Source organism: Dipodomys ordii, unplaced genomic scaffold, assembly GCF_000151885.1.
Source record: "Dipodomys ordii isolate 6190 unplaced genomic scaffold, Dord_2.0 Scaffold94, whole genome shotgun sequence".
Taxonomy (NCBI): domain Eukaryota; kingdom Metazoa; phylum Chordata; class Mammalia; order Rodentia; family Heteromyidae; genus Dipodomys; species Dipodomys ordii.
In genome coordinates this window covers 6,415,063-6,431,844 of record NW_012267310.1, presented here as the reverse complement: position 1 = coordinate 6,431,844, position 16,782 = coordinate 6,415,063, and the positions used below count along the sequence as shown (strand labels likewise).

The following is a 16,782-nucleotide window of genomic DNA, read 5'->3' as shown; positions in this document are numbered from 1 at the left end:
CAAGGCGAGCACTCTACCATTTGAGCCACAGCACCATTTCTGGCTGTTTTCTTTTTGCTTATGTGGTGCTGAGGAATCGAACCCAGGGCCTCATGCATGCAAGGCAAGCGCTCTACCACTGAGCCACCTTCCCAGCACCATAAGTACATTTCTTGTCAAGCTTGTTACCCCCTCACTCACTTTTCTCCTACTTTCCCTCTTTCTCTATTTCTCCCCTCCCAAATTGTACAGATTATTTCCAACATATTGTCTCATGAGTATCGCTGTTGGATTGGTTCCAGTCTTTTTCTTTGTCTTATCATTCTGTTTTTTTCCCTTCTCTTCCCTAATTCAGATAAATGTATATACAGCACAACTATATTTATCACAGCATTATTCACCATAGCTAAGATATGGAACTAACCCAGGTGCCCCCAGTAGATGAATGGATCAAGAAAACATGATATATATGTGTGTGTGTATATATATATATATATATATATATATATATATATATATATATATATGAATTCTGTGCCTCCATCAGAAAGAATGACACCTCTCCATTTGTTTTTTAATTTTTTTATTGTGAAAATACTGTATAGAGGGGTTACAATTACATGGACAAGGTAATAAGTACATTTCTTATGAATCATTGTTGCCTCCGCCTTTGTTTCCCTGTACCATCCCTTCCCATCTCCTACACCAAAGATGTAAAGTTCGTTTTTCGACATGACGTCTTGTACATCTTATTGTTGCAATGGGTCCACCTGTATCCTTATTTAAAAATTTGTTTTTTCCCTTCCCCTCCACAAATTATACCAACATCAAATACAGTAAAAACAGGGGGAAGGGACATATAACAAAGAAATACCCATTCGAGTCCTTATCTTGGGGTTCATTTCGCCTAACATCAACTTATCTGACCATTTCTGCTTGTCTCAGACATATACTAGATATTGCAAATAAGGGAAAACATGGGACCTATATTTCTTTGGGCCTGGCTTACTTCACTTAATATAATTTTTTCCAAGTCTTTCTATTTCCTAACAAATGGGGCAATGTCATTCTTTCTGATGGAGGAATAGAATTCCATTGTGTATATATACCACATTTTCTTGATCCATTCATCTACTAAGGGGCATCTGGGTTTGTTCCATATCTTAACTATAGTAAATAATGCTGCAATAAACATAGTCATGCTGGTAGCTTTAGTATGGTCTTGTTTGTGATCATTTGGGTAAATGCCCAAAAGTGGGATTGCTGGTCATAGGGGAGCTCTATGTGGAGTCTTTTGAGGAACCTCCATACTACTTTCCAAAGTGGTTGAACAAGTTTACACTCCCACCAACAATGCAGTAGGGTTCCCTTCTGTCCACATCCCCTCCAGCATCTGTTGTTATTAGAGTTCTTGATTATAGCCATTCTAACTGGGGTGAGGTGGTATCTGTTGTTTTGATTTGCATTTCTTTTATGGCTAGGGAGGTTGAGCATTTCTTCATGTGTCTATTGGCCATCCTTCTTTCCTCTTCAGAAAACTTTCTCTGTAAGTTTTTAGCCCACTTATTTATTGGGCCATTGACTCATATTTAAAATATACCTGGAATTCAAAAAATTAAATACCCCAACAACACCACTTCATTTGTAAGGAAATGGAAACAGTTGGAGAAAAAGTCATATGAAGTGAAGTAAGCCAGACCCAAAGAAACATAGGTCCCATGGTTTCCCTTATTTGCAATAATCAGTACATGTCTAGGATAATCTTAGCAAATGAGCAGATGATGCTAAGTGAAATGAGCTCCAAGACATGGACACAAGACGTTTTCCTTTGTTGTTGTTAATGTACTGATTTTTTTTCTTTTGTATGTTTTCCCCCTTATGGTTTATCCCTTGTTATCACTGTATTTGATTTTGGTAACCTGGGCATTGTATAGGGACATTTGTGTATCTTCTTACTGAATTCCACAAGACTAAGTGAAAAAGACTAGCTGCTTTGGACATTAGTTTAGGTAATGTAATTCTAGTTATATGCTTATATGTGCATATATGTGAAGGGACAAGAAGAAAGGTAATATTTAGACAAAAAACATTCTCCAGAATTACTAAAGATATATTATAAACAAATAAATGATAAGTTCCCTAGTGTATTTATGACAGAGAATGACCTTGTTAGTGAATGAAGAACAAATCTTTGTTTACAAAGATTTCTTATGACTCAGAATGGGAAAATACAGCATGAAAAAATACATTGGAAAGAAAAAGATTTCAAAAAGTAATGGGGTAAGGTATTTCCGAAGGCCCAATCTGTTATCACACATCTGTAAATTAAGTGTTTCCTCTGAAGCTTAACATGATCAGATGCTTAAAAAAGGATAAAAAATAATAAATAGGACAAGAATGTTTTAGTTTTATGAGGCATATCTCTTAAATGATAGTGCTGAACAAGTGGAATGACTTGATATCTAATCATCCTCTATGCTTTCTAGTAGGGAAAGAAGATTGGGGGAATAAGAGGTATATAGGTCATAACCCAGTGGTTCATGTCAGAAATTCTTCCTATTCAAGGAGCTGAGAGCAGGAGGATTGTGGTTCAAAGCTGGTCTGTGCAGAAAAATCAGTGATAAAAAACCAGCAATAAACAGGGCTAGAAGCATGGCACAAGTGGTAGAATACCAGCCAAGTATGCAAATCCTGCATATGTGAAGCACTGAATATAAAACTTGGTGTCAGAAAAAGAAAAAAAGATATATGGGGACACATTTTTACCTATCCATACATGCTTAAGATTATAACTTTATTATTTATAATGTAAGAATATAAATTTGTTTCAATACCTATTAAAAGAGAAGAGAAAGACAATGTGATGTGCTTTGATAGCAAAGTGCTTAAATCCACAAGTTTTTTTTAAAATTATTGTATAGGTGATGTACAGAGTGGTTACAGCTACCTAAAAAGGTAATGAGTACACGTCTTTTTTAATTAGTATCAAATATAAGCTCATACTTACTGTAAAAACTTAGACAAGTTTGCTTATTTCATGATCTTTGTATAGGAAATAGTTTAGGAAAGAATCCAGAGGTGGGTGGAACATTTAATAAAACAAAATACTAAGCTAATAGGTTTTAATAAAATAAACACTTTTAATTCTTTTTATAATAAGAGATTTCTAACATAATGACTCCTTCTGCTCATTTTTCTTCCATACTAAATGTGGACTGCCTATTGTTCTCTAAAGATACTAAAACTAACGAGGGGATACTAAGACTAGCCAGCATTCATCTTTGCTTTGGTGTGTTGAGGCCAGAATAAAACAACAAAAAATAATGAATTGATGTTGCAATTTTAGACGGAAAAAAGTTCTAAGGAGAAAGGAAAGTAGAGGGATGCTTGGTTGAGGGACAAGGAGGCTATTCAGAGAAGTAATTCTGAAGGACTACATTTTTAGAATGACTATGAAAGTTATGATACACTCCACACATAAAATATATACTGTGATGGAGGTTGGTTGAACGGAAACAAGAATTCTTTTTTTTTGGGGGGGGGGTTCTGGTCGTGGGGCCTGAACTCAGCCTAGGCGCTGTTCTTCAGCTCTTCAGCTCAAGGCTAGCGCTCTACCACTTGAGCCACAGTGCCACTTCTGGTTTTTTTCTTTTCTTTTGCTTATGTGGTACTGAGGAATCGAACCCAGGGCCTCATGCATGCAAGGCAAGCGCTCTGCCACTAAGCCACCTTCCCAGCCCGGAAACAAGAAGAATAGAGAGGTGTTTCAGGATAAATAACATGCAGAAAGGCCAGTAAGCTGGACCAGAGTGAGGGGGAGAAATTGAAGATGAGCCTGGGAGGGTACAAATGTAGATAGTTTTGTAGAAAGGGAATATGAAAGCTCTGGGTGGAGAAGGCAAGAGCTACAGAACATCAGTTTCACTTCACAATTTTATCAGAAGAAGGATTTCATAATACATGCCATCCATCCCTTTTATAATAAATGTACAGAAATCATAACTAATAGAAATCCTTGGCAACAGATTTCAAATCAATAGGGACACTGCTATGATTGGGAAGCGTTGAGGTGTTAATAGCATTTAGAAGGTAAATACAACTATATTATTCCACTATCTCCCTAAGCAACAAGTAAAAATAAATCACAAAAAGGCCACAAGTGTTGGTGATTTACAGTAATGATATTTATTAAAATCCACCTTTTCAAGTCACTTTCAAGGGAAAATACAGTATTATTGTACTTACCAAATTAAGAAGTACTGGGACCTTCTATCTTTCTTTACATGATACTATACTATAAGATAAACATCTTAAAGCATTTTTAAATTATATCTTTAACTACAGACAAAAGTCAGATTTTTTTTTCTGAGAGCTTGTAGGTGAAGAGTACAGGCAGGACAAACATTCAGATATTGTTAGGTATGTAAACCCTAGTGATAACTGTGCCTTTGATTCTACATAAAAAAAAATCTGAGTTTGTGGGAGAAAGAGCTTTTCATAAGGGGAAGAGCAAAGAGTTTGGTGACTCATGTCTGCAATCCTAACTACTTAGAGGACTGAGATATGAAACCTATTTGACTGAAGTCAACCAGCACAGAAATGCTCCAGAAACTCTAGCTCCAAAATAAGGAATAAAAAACAGGGACAGAAATGTGGCTCAAGTAGTAGAGGATTAGTTGACCAAGGAAACCTAGGAAGTGCAAGCCTCTGAGCTCAACCGTAGTACTGAAAGAGAAAAAGACTTTCGTGTTGTGATAACATCACTTACTGCAGGAGTTCCAATTGATTGCTTGATTGTTTTGGACTTTGAAAGTTTTTTTCCCCCCTGTAATATGGCAGTGATATCTTCCTCAGACCAGTATTGTATAAGTACATAGTGCATATAAAAATGATTTTCAAGCTCCCAGAATATGGTATTTACTTATTGATATTACTTTACTCACTATAAAACATGAAGAAGAAAATATCATTTTTAAGTAAGTATAACTAATGAAGCAAAAAAGGAATACTACTCCACAAACAAGCTAGAAAGTGAAAGAAATAAGTATAGAAATAACAATAAGAAATGTGTACTTGGGGCTCTAATAGGTTGTAGAAAAACTCTTGTTATCCTAATTAAGATAAAGGAACTTTAATTCTCCTACGAGAAACTTACAGTTATTATACTGGGAGAAGACACAGATTTGTGATGGTGCTTCTCAGGGAATGGAACCTGAGGGCATATTTAGAATTGACAGTACTATAATTGATTTAGAAGGCATCTTTAATATAAAGATAGCAGAAACTGAGCTTTAGCCGAGCTTTTAGCATGTTATTATTGTATGTTTTTACATTTTTTGAAATAGTTATGTTTTAGCTATGTGTCAGTCCTTAGTCATTAACTCTTGTGTTTAAAGATTATGTATGACGTGTAAATGTTTGTAAACTAGCAGCACACTGGCATTGATTTAATTTTTTAATTTTTTTCTCAAGCAATAAGTGTTACTTGCATTCAATTCCCCAAGTACCCTAGCTGAATTATCCTAGTAAATATTCCAGGAAATTGTGTTGTGGGAGGAGACATTACAAGAAAGGTGTGTGGTAGTTTTTGTGCTCTATTTGAGAATATTCCTACATCTTCAATATCATCGACCATGAATTGGGGTTATCACAAATAGGACTCTTCAAGCTCAAATATGCAGTCCAGTTCTCAATTCTTCCTTTGCAATGACAGGGTTAATGTTTTGGAAAAACATTAAAAAAAACAAAACTGGAGAAGCTGCTGCTACATCAAAAATCAACTTAGTTACTATTAAAATTATATTTAACAGAGTTTCCATATCCAAGCTTCTGTTTTTCAGTTGGCTATACACAGATGTGGATCTAAAGGAGGAAGTGTGTGACTTTCATTTTGTCTTGATTATTTCATGTTGATTACAAATTATATAGATGGAAAGAATGTGATATAAAGTGTAATGAAGACCAAGAAAAGAAGGATATAGCAGTTCAATGAATGGGTAAATCAAATTTGGAATTAGAAAGACATTTTCAAATCAGAATTTTTAACTTTGTGTGTGACCTTTGCCAATTTATTTGACTTCTCTAAGTCTTTTACCTAAAAAGATTATTAATACCTCTCTATTGTTAGAGTACTATGACCATTAAATAAGGATATACATATAAAGTTCTTGTCATGGTTTCTTGAACATAGTAACGAAGTATTATACTTGATCAATTCTATTATGTTTCTTCTTCAACATAATAAGTACCCTAAAATATTAACAGTTGTTACAAGGTAGTAACATTTTTGTTATACATGATACTTGAACTCAGGGCCTGGGCACTGTCCCTGGGCTCTTTTGCTCAAGGCTAGCACTCTACCACTTTGAACCAAGCTCCACTTCCAGGTTTTGAGTAGTTAATTGCAGATAAGTGTCTCATGAGGGCTTTTCTGTCTGGGTGGGCTTCAGATCTCAGCCTCCTGAGTAGCTAGGATTACAGGCATAAGCCACCATGTCCATCCTGGTTGTAGTGACTGAAAAATAAAATAACTCATCTGTGATGGTTAATATGCTTGGAAAATTCTAACTCAACTCTCTGGCTCAGTCCTTCCACAACAGTAAGGAGTATACTTATGGATGAAAATATATATCAATTAATGTGTAACCTATTGTGCTAGAATATAATACTTTAGGCTAAACTGAACAGAGCAAAGGGAATACCTTCCCTCAAGAATGATTAAATGAACGATATAATTTCAGGCCAAAGCTTATGAAGAAAACTCGACCTCTTTTCTTTGATTCTGTATGTACTTATTCTCTATAGCTCATTTTACTCCTACTTGTTAGTTGGCCCAGTTATATATGAACCCATAATATTAAGTGTGGACTTTATCATGACATAATAGTTTAAATTTTCTTTTGTCAATAGGCCTAAGGATCAAAAAACCCTTTATAGAATGAACATACTCTATTTTCTAAGCTTCTACTTGTAAACTTTGTGGCAGTTTCATATAACAAGTTTAGTATTTGTTACATAAATACATTTTTATAGTCAGAATCCTAGGGGTAGTCGCAAATTTCCTGGCACAACTGAGATATTCTTAGTCTAGAGCAGGCGCAGAGACTTGCTCTCAAAGAGTAAGTAAGAGAGAAAAGTTGGGGATATATCTCCTAGGGGGAAATGGCAAGTGTAACCAGGGCCTTTGAATGATTGCTGCTGACCTCTGACCCCTCCCCCACCGTCACCGGTAGTAACCAATAGGGATTTGCAGTCCTCTGTTACCAAATTTTGGAACTGCTATCTCAAATATCGTCACTGTTGTTACTAAGGTAACCAAAGTTACTTCAGACTACACAAAGTGCAGTCTGTCTGCAGAAAGACCAGGCTTAATGTGGAAAGGCTAGTGGTCTTAATGGCTGGCCAGCGTAACCGTGTAAAAGTGTATATCAGAGAGGAAGATGAGACATGGGAACCAATAGGTACTGGAGAAATATCCTCCAAGTACATCGAGCGCCTTCAGGGAGTTTGTCTTCTTGTTCACTCCGAAGAAGATGGCTCGCTAATTCTACAGTCCAAGATACGTGGGACTACAAATTATCAGAAGCAAAAGGGACTGCTAATTATCTGGTCTGAATCTGAAGACCATGGTACGGCGCTAAGCTTTCAAGACCCGAAATGTTGTACAGATATCTGGGAGGATATCTGCTTAGTTCAAGGTAAAGATCCATCTCTGGAAAATACACAGGGGTTTTGGGATGATTCAGTAAACAACCATGGAATGCCACCAATCAGTTATCTCCCTGAGCTTCCAACCTGTGAAGTTGCTACCTTGGGTCAAATTGCAGATTTAATTGGTTCTGTTTCCACCTCAAATATCCAAAGGGAAAGACTGGCTCTAATCTTGGAAAGTGAAGATTATATTAAACAACTAATGAAGATCTTTCATACTTGTGAGAATCTTCAGAATACCGAATGCTTACACCATTTATATAACATTATTAAAGGCATCTTATTCTTTAATAAGACTTCACTATTTGACATCATGCTGTCTGATACATATATTATGGATGTTATAGGGTGCCTGGAATATGATCCCTGTTTGCCTGAGCCAAAAAGGCATAGGGAATTCTTAACCAAAAGTGCGAAGTTTAAGGAAGTTATACCAATTACAGACTCTGAACTAAGACACAAAATACACCAGACATACCTAGTGCAATATATTCATGACATTCTTCTGCCTGTGCCATCAATCTTTGATGAAAACCATCTTTCCACCTTTACAACATTTATTTTTGCCAGAAAGGTTGACATAGTTAACATGCTACAAGAAGACAAAAAGGTCTTATTTGAAGTTTTTGCACAGTTAAAGGATAAGACAACAGATGATGAAAAACGCCGTGAACTGTTACTTTTCTTCAAGGAATTCTGTGAATTTTCCCAAGCATTACAGAATCAAAACAAGATTGCACTATTCCAAACATTGATACAACTTGGAATCATACCTGCTCTTAAAATTGTAATTAACATGAAGGATTTTCAAATGAAGTCAATGGCTACAGATATACTTACTTATCTAGTGGACTATAATCCATTCATGGTCCAAAAATGTGTCATGGAGGAAGTTGAAGAAGGAGAAGAGAACGAACTCACCGTTAATATACTAATTCAACAAATGATTCATGATACTGATCCTGAGCTTGGAAATGCGATTAATTTGATGGTACTTCTTCGTTCTTTACTCAACCCAGTGAACATGCTAGTAACGCCTGATGAATGTGAAAGAATTGAATTTCTGAATTTCTTCTATAGATATTGCATGCATAATTTGATAGCACCACTTTTATGCACCACTTCAGAAGACAAAGATGATCTATTTGAATCTGATGAAAACAAATATTGCCTTAACAATTATCAAACAGCACAGCTGCTCGGTTTAATTTTAGAATTACTAACATTTTGTGCAGAACGTCACACAGACTACATTAAGAACTATATACTGAAGAAAGATTTGCTGAGAAGAGTCTTGATGTTGATGAATTCAAAGCATACTTTTTTGACCTTGGGTGCTGTCCGCTTCATGAGAATGATAATTAGTCTTCAAGATGAACTGTATAATTGTTACATCATCACAGGCAATCTTTTTGAACCAATTGTACAAGCTTTTCTGCTTAATGGTTCCCGATACAATATGTTAAATTCAGCTATTATTGAACTGTTTGAACATATAAGATTGGAAAATATCAAAAGTCTTATTGTACATGTAGTAGAAAAATTTTACAATGACTTTGAATCAATAGACTATGTCCAGACTTTCAGAGGACTGAAGATAAAATATGAAGAAGAAAAAGAAAGACGAAGCCGAATAAGGAAGAATTTACGTAGTCGACTGTGCAGTCAGGTATTTCTCGAACAAGCTAGAGAAATAAAAGAGAATGAAGAATTGTTTCTTAAGGAAAATACAACCGAAGCAGTTCTGTTACCAATGGAAAACAGCTCTACAAATCGTTGTGATGAAACAGCAAATGAAAATGAAAAAGAAAGCAAAGACCTTCCCCAAACTGATGACCTGAGATTATATTTACCTACTTCTGTTGCAGATAACGCTGAAAGGAGTGGCCCACAAATGCACGATAATGTTTCAGTGGAAAATGCAGAAGAAGGTAAAGAAGAAAACGAAGAAGGTGAAATGTCACCCAGTAAAATGCTTCATCTTAGCTCGTAAAACCATTTCAGGAGCCTTAACATCTGGCTCAACTGAAATACTGCAAGTATCAACTGGATGAAAAGAATATGCTAAAAGCCTAATACGAACTTCGAACATGTATTGTGATAAGTTGCAAATACAGTGAACTAAGTTTTCATTCTGTAAAAAAAAAATATATTGCTTCTCATTGTATATACACAGAATTGAAAATCTAACCAGTTACAGGGGTAATACTCCCACCATGAAAATCTTAGTTTGGAAGTGGGAAATAGCACACAATAATATTTGTGTACTTTTGAGCCAGAGCTATGTATGAGAACTAACTAAAATGATTCTGTTGTAAAACCTATTGTTTATGGTGTAAAGAATCTGGCCTTACTATTCATTCTTTCAGCTGCATTTTTAAGTGAGGCCAGTGTTTGAATGGAAAACAATGTCAACTGTAAAAATGTAAAGATCTTAAACACCTCTGTGAAGATGAAGCAATATTGCAATAATTGGAGAGTAGCAACTTGTCATGAATAAAAAAGTGGGCTGTCATCAAAAGATATAGTTGTTAGTGTGACTTTTTTAAAGATAAGATATGATAAGCGTCACCTGAGTAGTATGTACAGAAGATTTTCTCTAGGACCATTTTTGTGAGGAAAAGTACTTTTTTTTATTGTGAAAATACCGTACAGAGGGGTTACAATTACATGGGTAAGGTAATGAGTATATTTCTAATGAAGCATTGTTGCCTCCTCCATCCCTTCCCATCTCCTCCCCACCAACCCCCCTCCCCCCACCCAGTTGCACCAAAGTTGTAAAGTTTGTTTTTTGACACAACCTCTTGTACATCTCATTGTTGCAATGGGTCCACCTGTATCACTATTTAAATGACCTGTTTTTTCCCTTCCCCTCAAAATTATACCAACATCAAATACAGTGAAAACAGGTGTTATACCGTGGGGGAGGGACATACAAAGCAACAAAGAAATACCTTATAAATATGTTAGAAACAATAGCAAGAAAGAAAAAACATTTGAGTCCTTATCTTGGGGTTCATTTCATCTAACATCAACTTATCTGACCATTTCTGCTTGTCTCAGACATATACTAGTTATTGCAAATAAGGGAAACCATGGGACCTATGTTTCTGTGGGCCTGGCTTACTTCACCTAAAATAATTTTTTCCAAGTCTTTCCATTTTCTAACAAATGTGGCAATGTCATTCTTTCTGATGGAGGCATCGAATTCCATTATGTATATATACCACATTTTCTTGATCCATTCATCTACTGAGGGGCATCTGGGTTGCTTCCCTATGTTAGCTATGGTAAATATTGTTGCAATAAACATAGTTGTGCTGGTAGCTTTAGTATGGTCTTGTTTGTAATCATTTGGGTACTTTTAACTGTACATATTATAAGTTATTTTCTAAATTATTACTGAAGCTCATCCTCCTTTTAAGAACAGTGAGTTTATCAAAACATATATAAAATAATTATAGGTGCCAAACTGAAACTTAAAACCAGGCATGGTGGCAAATGGCTATATTCGCAGCTACTCTAGAAACAGGTCATGAAGATGAAGATAAATGCTATTTTCCTGGTGATACATGTCTGACATGCAAACTGTGAGGGGAGGCATAGTTAGGGGGATCAAAATCAGAGGTTGACCCAGGGAAAATCATCAAGATTCTATCTAAAAAGTAAGGGGAAATAGGCTGGATTTGTGGTTGATATGGTAGAGCACCTGTCAAGCACATGTGATATCTAGTGTTCAAACCCAAATATTTCATCAACTGTTTAGGCATTCTTCAAGCTTCCCGTTGTATCTTATAAATATGTTCTTTACAATTCACTGCTTTCTGGGTCTATCTGAAGCACGAAAGAAAATGTTCATGCTGGTGGTACTTCAACCCTTTCATTTTTCTGAAATTCAAGAGAATAAATTTCATGTCTTTTTATTTTACTCATTATAAATAGGTGCAATCACCAGAGACTCCATTGTGCAACTCCGATAATATAGCTTTGTTTACATATTAAAAGATTGTTTCTAAATGAAAAGGAAATCAGCATACAAAACATGAAGTTTTTCTATAAACAAAGGTATAATATGGGAGACACTTTATTAAACAACATATACAAATGAATTTCTAAGAATTTAGTTTCAATGGAGAATTTAGTTCTATTTGGGGGGGAGAGCAAGTTAACTTTCTCTATTTTTCCTAGGCTATTTAAACCAAAAATATCTTCCTTTTATAGAGTTAATGTGAATTTGGGCTATTGTTTAGAAAAGATTTGCAGTCTATATAGATAAGGAAGTATAATTTTCCACAAAAGAGATGTAACATTGTGTATACTAGAACACAACTTTTTTGTTTGATACCTACTGGTAGCTATATTGAAAATTCAGGAATTAAATTGTGACCCTGCAATTCTAAAAATAAAAAGGGTCATCTTATAATTCTGCCAATAAGAAACACAGTTTCTAGAAAACTGAGATATTTCAGTGTAAGACCTAGAAAAATATATCTAAAACAGAAAACAATAATTCTATCAGCTGTAATCCTAGCTACTCAGGAGGCTGAGATATGAGGATAGGAGTTAGAAGCTGGCCTTGGCAGAAAAGTCCCTATGAGACTCTTACCTACAATTAACCACTCAAAAACTAGAAGTGGTGCTTTGACTCAAAGGATAGCACTCAAGAATAGAGTGCTACCCTTGAGCAAAAGAAACTCAGCGACAGTGTTCAGGCCCTGATTTCAAGTTACACGACTGACAACAAATAAAAATAATTCCATCAGATCTAAAGGCTACCAGAGTTGACATGACTTTAGGAGATATAATTGTATATTTTAAAGGATTGAACACAGCAGGAAAACACTTTTCGTACTAGGCTAGTTAAAATGTTTTAATGGGAACACTCATGTTGTGGTTATATACCAAAAAGGCAAGCAAGCAACGCTTTTCTTGGCTAGAATGCTATGGAGACATTCATCTTATATGTATTTAAGCCTTGTGTGGCAGTTGCATCTGTTTTCTAATAAAAGATACTTGAAACTAGATCAAGAAGTTTATTTTGATATTATTTCTCTTTATTCTTTTCCAACCAGCTACTTGAATCTGAAACAAAAAATGGGCACTAGATGAGAAAGAGTATTTACATTTCCTGATATATTTTCCCCGGAGAGTTTCTAAGGAAAGAATAAAAAGGGATACGTGCAATGGAACTAAAAGATACAGTGGTAAGAAGACACAGTAAAAAAAAAATTCAAAAGTACAGCAATTCTCTGGAGCTGTGAGACTGTGACCTCTATGAGCTCTTTTCTAGTCTCAGCTACTTAATGTTTGGGGAGCCAGCCTGACAATGTCAAATTGCCCATCATATGGCACAACCTACTATTAAGGGAACATTTAAGAGAGTAACAAAACACACTAGAGCAATCCTTATTATCCCACTGAATCAAAATTTGACCAAAACTTTCAATCTTTCCGGCTTTAGTATGTGGAAAAGATACTATGTCAAGAATATTTATTTTTTTCAAGTTTCTTGAGAAGTGATAAATTGTTTAAATAGGGATACAGGTGGACCCATTACAACAATGAGATGTACAAGACTTTATGTCGAAAAATGAACTTTACAACTTTGGCAGGGTGTGGAGGTGGGGAGGAGATGGGAGGGAAGGGATGGTAAGGGGAAACAAAGGAGGAGGCAACAATCCTTGATAAGAAATGTACTCATTACCTTGCTCATGTAATTGTAACTCCTCTGTATGGTATTTTCACAATAAAAAAACTTAATAATAAAAATAAATAAAAGCAACCTTAAATAGGTTATTAATGATTTGAGCAGAAGACATAGATGAAATACCCATTGAAATCTGATCAAGTGTTTTGGAGAAGTTCCCTGAACAACTTTAAAACAAATGACTTCTGGTAATTTTTAGAACTCAGTGACATTCTAAGCACCTTAAAAGGGGTTGGTAGTGTAACAGAGAAAGCACATATTCAGAGAGCCCTTGATGATAATGCAATCTCTGTATGACTCAGTTCCTAGAACTACATCCATGACCTTTCCCCTTTCTTTTCTTTTTTTCTTTTCCTTTCCTTTTACCCTTCCTTCCTTTCTCCTTCCTTCCTTCCTCCCTCTCCCCTCCCCTCCCCCTCCCTCCCTCCCTCCCAACCTTCCCTTCCTCTCTCTCTCTCCTTTGCAAGATTTGGACTCTCAAACTTGGTACCTGACACTTTGATCATTGGCTGCCACACTACCAGCTGCCACATCTCCAACTTGGACTTATTTTTTCAATTAGTCAATTTCTCCATCTTGTCCTAAAAATTATATGCAATTTACCAATAACATATTCAGTATTCAATAAATCACTTTAAAACTATCAGTGGTAACAAAAATGTAGCCATTCCTAAGAAGATGAAGAATAAAGCCAGCCGCACTCACTTATGTCACCAGTTATGTTCATAAATGGCTAGTCTTATTTTCTAGATCAAATTGACATAAAATTGATTAGTTCAGTTCTGGTTGGAAAAGCATGTGTTCATGTATTGTGTCTTGTTGAGATACAATTGAAAGAAAAGCATGGAAGTAGAAAAATCATTATAGAGCAAGGAAGACATTTAAGGTGTAATGGTGTCTGGCATATTAACCAAGAAATGAGAGATGGCGGGAATGAAAGGGAACATTGAAAATGAAGATGTAGAAGAAGAGTTGGAGAAGGAATTGAAGATTTATATCACTAAGCTTTATTCTTTCCATGCCTAATCTCAGAAGGTAGAGCCATCAATTACAATATATCCCTAGATAACATACCAAATGTACATTCTCTAAAACAATTGTCAACAAAGCAGAGGACACAAATATAGTTTCTTCAGATCTAAGCCTTTCTGTTTCTATAGTTTGGGTTTGTAATGTTCCCCGATGGCCAATGAGTTAAAGGCTTGCTCTCCATCTTGGTGCTATGGGAAAATTTTAGAGTGGGGGCTAGTAGGAGGAAGTTTGGTCATCAGAGGTATGCCCTTGAAGTGAATGGTGGAATCCTAGCTCTTTTCTCCTACTGTGCCTTCTGGCCTTGAAGTGAGTTGTTTTGCTTTGCCACACTGTCTCCTTGTAAAGTTTATTCTCACTCTAGGCCTAAAAGCAGTTGAGGCCAAAAGATCATAGATTGGAACCTCTGATACTCTATACCAAAGTGAAAATTTTGATCATTGTCAGTTGATTATCTTAGGAATTTATTATGGTAATATTACAGTTACCTCAAAACCTAAAAATAGACCCACCATGTCATCCAGGGATAAGGATTTCACCTATGTCTAAAATTTTTGTGAAGATGCCATTTGGGACATTTATTCAAAAGAAATATGGATATAGTGAAGCATCACTTTTATTTAATGAGATTAAATTTTAGCCCCACTGAAGAATAGTGACTTGAAATTAGAAATATCCAACTTCAAAAACCTTAGTTCTCATACTTCAAAATGTAGAAACTGTGCTAGGCACTATATAAGTATCAGCCCATGTTTCTTTCTAGCTTTCTATTGGATTATTTCAGTGTTTCTTTCCTTTATCCCTTTATTGTATTAGAAAACATTAGAAGTCATTCTTTGTATTCTAATCTGGCAGTTACCTTAAAATTGTAATGTGCATACTTCATTTTGTACAAAATTTAATCAGTCTATCTTTTATCAGTTTATCATTTTGCATAGACTAAATTTAATCAGTCTATCCTTGAATAATAAAAAGAAATGATTTTATATCCAGAACCTCTCCACAGTATTACATGTGATTGCTATTTAATATATCTGATATCTTAACCTGTTTTTACTGCAAAAATTTTGGTCTCTAAACTATTAGAACCAGAGACAAACCAGTTTGAAATACATTATTTCCTGCAATACAGCAATAACTAAATTGAGCAATTATGTGGGTACTATTTAGAGAAAACTGCTGAAAACTACTTCTTTGGACAGTTACTAAGGCAACCTTCTGGAAAAGAAAGACATGTGAATGGGATGAGAAGCCTGGTAAGCTACCAAATAACACTGATAATTTCTACTGTACATATTTTCAAACCCTATAAAATCTGAAGAATGATTTCATCTATCACATTTGACAGCAGAAAATATATAGTACTTTTGTATATCTAAAGATTGAAAAATATCTATTTCATACCTAAAATAAAATTTTCTTGTAGATTGAAATACATAGCAATTTCATGTTACTATGCAGTTATATAAATGCACACTTTGCTACACAACATTAATAGATACTTACTCTTCATCTTAGACATTTTCTATCAACTTTGAGAATTATTCTAAATTTCTGAAAGGAAATTTAGCCCTCCAATGCTACAAAGCAGTTTGTTTCTTTCAATGATACGATAAAAGTGAAACCCATATCCTAATCACTGATACCTATCAGTATCATATGATATGTCAGAGTCTTTGTAGAGTGATAGAGTGTTTTGAAATGGAAAGATTATTCTATGTTATATGAGTAGCAGAAAATCAAATTTCATATATCTGTATCTGGAAATAAGGATAGACAAAGGATAAAATATATAAAGATAAGAAGAAAAATAGTGACACACAGAGAAAAATGCAATGTGAAATGTAGCAAAGGGAAATTTGACATCCTAATTGGAGTGTTTGGCCACAAGTCAAAGAATACCTGAAACAATAAGAATGTGGGAAAAGCAAGAAGCAGATTCTCCCTTTAAGTCTCTTCAGGGATTGGAGTCTTGCTGATATCTTGATATTTCACCCAGTGGTATTGTTGGAAATGGGGACTATACCATAGTGAGTGTGTAACTTTGGTGTATTAAGTACCCAGTTTATGATACTTTGCTATATAGCATCCCCAATAAACTCATTTTTCTATAATAACTAAAGATATAACTTAAAACAACAATGACATGCTGATATATGCTTATCTCACAGGTAAAGATTTAAAGTCTTGATAAAATATGGCAATGGGAGTAAAGGGTAATTTTATTCTATTCCACTGCATTTTCTAGTATACATACAAATAAACATATAACTTTGGATTAATATATTCTTGTAATTTTTCCTACTAAACTGTTTGTAAGTTAGGAAGAAATAATTATGCTCTTACAGTAATTGCAG

At 35.1% G+C, this 16,782-nt stretch overlaps 1 pseudogene; it reads left to right on the top strand.

Annotated features, from left to right (window-relative positions):
• Nucleotides 1-7,372: 7,372 nt before the first annotated feature.
• On the top strand, nucleotides 7,373-9,682 carry LOC105993274 (annotated as a pseudogene).
• The last annotated feature ends 7,100 nt before the right edge of the window (nucleotides 9,683-16,782 follow it).